General features: G+C 47.8%; 1 pseudogene across 1 annotated transcript; it reads right to left on the bottom strand.

Annotated features, from left to right (window-relative positions):
- Positions 1–266: 266 nt before the first annotated feature.
- LOC104669095 lies at positions 267–1,343 on the bottom strand (annotated as a pseudogene). Its single transcript, XR_004058853.1, has one exon. The product of XR_004058853.1 is annotated as a cytosolic carboxypeptidase-like protein 5 pseudogene (transcript).
- Positions 1,344–2,615: the final 1,272 nt, after the last annotated feature.

The following is a 2,615-nucleotide window of genomic DNA, read 5'->3' as shown; positions in this document are numbered from 1 at the left end:
AAAGTTATAATAATTCCTAAAGTTAACCTAAGCATCCTCTTTTTATTTTTTCTAGGATTCAACTTTTATTTTAGATACAGGGAATATATATAATATATATATATTAGGGAATATGTATAATATATATATATTAGGGAATATATATAATATATATATAGGTACAGGGAATATATATATATATGTTACAGGGTTTCTGTGTTTTCTCAAACTTTTGTTTTTTCTAGTAGTTGATTAAATATCATACTGTACATACTGATTTCTAGTTCTTTTTTTTTTTTTTTCTGCTACAAACTAATTTTATTGATTCACCCCTTGGTCCTGGGCCAAGAGTATATCTTCAAGCTCTTACTTCCCCCAGCAGTGCCCCAGACAACCAAACACATGTTGCAGGGGCTCCCAGACTGGCTTACCTCTGACGGGGCCCAGCACCCGGTGGGTGACCTTTTGGGTACTAGAGCCCAGGCCTGGCAGCCCTGCAGGCCGACTGCCATGAAAAGGAAAGCTGGGGGAATTCTTCATCTGTGGAGAATTTTGTTGGCTGCTGCTGCTACCACCAGCACTTGTGCCAGTGCTAAAACTTCGTGCCCGGCTCAAGGTGTTTTCGGAGCAGGAAACAGGCAACCCATTGTGACTTTTGGGTGGAGTTCGAGGGCCCCTCTTCTTGCCGACACCCACATTCAGAGTGCTGCTTAGGCCTCGGCTGTTGCGTACATGTTTCAGCATCCAGGCCCGTAGATTAGTAAGGCTGCTGTGCTCTGACAGTACAATTCGGGGCCATGGATTACATTCCGCCATGTCCAGAGCTGCGATGGCCATAGCTCGTCCCACCTGCTCAAATAGTTCCACAGTGTATCTGTAGGGGAAAGCCGGCGGGGGAGGGGGGCTGGCACGCCCATTGTCATGGCAGGCAGCAGGGATGCTGTTTACTGAGCGTCCAGTGTTGTAGTTGCATTCAAGTGTGTAGCTGTGGATTATCCCTGAGGCTTTGTAGATTGCAACACGGCCGCTTCCCTCTTTAGACTGGCCATCTCTACGGTCTCGGGCATACATATTCTTCTCTGAGAAATTGCAGCCCTGGAAGTCGAAGTGGGCTGAGTTCAAGGAGATGAGCTTTGGATACAGCATGTTTTCCACCTGGGTGCTCTCATCACTAAAGCTGTTTCCGTACATGAAGCAGCCCCTTTTGGAAGCATGTCCATGCAGGTCCACATAGTAAGCAACGCCACTCTCTTTGGGGGGGATGGTGTCAGGGGCTAGCTCTTCAAGCGCTGCAGACTGTTGTGGCATAATCCACACACTGTTGAGCTTCTGTTCTGCTGGCTCTGTTTGTTTCCAGGCTTCAGCGTTATCTCACTTAGTAGGGATGCGCAAGATCAGGGACCTGTTTAATGAAGCACTCTGATTGCCCCTTGGCAGAGGGGATGCACTGCACTAGGGGAAATCCCATTCAATCAGACTGCCTGGATTCCTAAGAGCCAGCAGGGGGAAAGATTAAGTCCACTGCTCCATAGAGACTGTGGCCACCCCTTCTCCCAGGGGTTCTGTCCCAGGGAGATCAGAGTTCTGCCCATAAACCCCTGGTTGGAGCTGCTAAAATTCCCACAGGAAGGTCCTGCCTGGTGAGGAGGAATAGGTCAGTGCCTGATCTAAAGAGTCAGCCTGGGCTGGGCGCGATGACTCATGCTTGTAATCCCAGCACTTTTGGAGACTGAGGTGGGTAGATCACTTGAAGACAGGAGTTCAAGACCAGCCTGACCAACATGGTGAAACCCTTTCTCTACTAAAAATACAAAAAAATTAGCCATATGTGGTGGTGGGCGACTGTAATCCCAGCTACTTAGAGGGTGAGGCAGGAGAATCAGTCGAACCCAGGAGCAAGAGGTTGCAGTCAGCCGAGTTACACCATTGCAATCCAGCCTAGGCAACAAGACCAAAACTCTGTCTAATCATCATCATCAGCAGCAGCAGCAGCAGCAGCAGCCTGGCCATCATCTGCCACAGCCACTGTGCTGTGCTGTGAGTAATTCCTCCTAAGTCCAAACCAGCACCAGCAGGAGAAAAACAGAGAACTGGACCTGCACTGATGGCTGCTGCCTCTACTCCCAGGAACTCAGTCATCTTAGGCAACAGGCAGCAGCAGTGATGATGGCCACCCCTCTCCCCAGGTACCCGGTAGTCTTAGGCAATCTCCAGCCAAGTGGCTGCTGAGAATCTGCACAGCACTGTACTTTGGACTCAAGGCCCTGGTGGCATGGGCTCATGAGGGGGGATCTCCTGATCTGCGGGTTGCACAGATCCATGGAAAAAGCATGGTTTCTTGGGTGGGGTAGCACAACCACCCATTGCCTCCCCTGGATGAGGGTGGGATCTAAGCACTATTAATTGTGGATTTATTGAATGCCTCATTCACTTTTATGATATCACACACAATATTATTTTTGAATTAACAATGTATAATAACAACATTAATTATGGAGTGGCTTATGTCTAAGGATGTGTTTTACTGTAGTTTTCTCAGCCAGAATAAATTGTTTTCATGTAAAGTTAGAGTGACCTTGCGAAGTCTTAGCAACACCTCTCTACAAACAGTGAGCATATTGTACTGTAGTATGTGA

This window comes from Rhinopithecus roxellana, chromosome 8, assembly GCF_007565055.1.
Source record: "Rhinopithecus roxellana isolate Shanxi Qingling chromosome 8, ASM756505v1, whole genome shotgun sequence".
Classification (NCBI taxonomy): Eukaryota; Metazoa; Chordata; class Mammalia; order Primates; family Cercopithecidae; genus Rhinopithecus; species Rhinopithecus roxellana.
The sequence above is the reverse complement of the archived record's forward strand: the minus strand, read 5'-3'. Positions and strand labels throughout refer to the sequence as shown.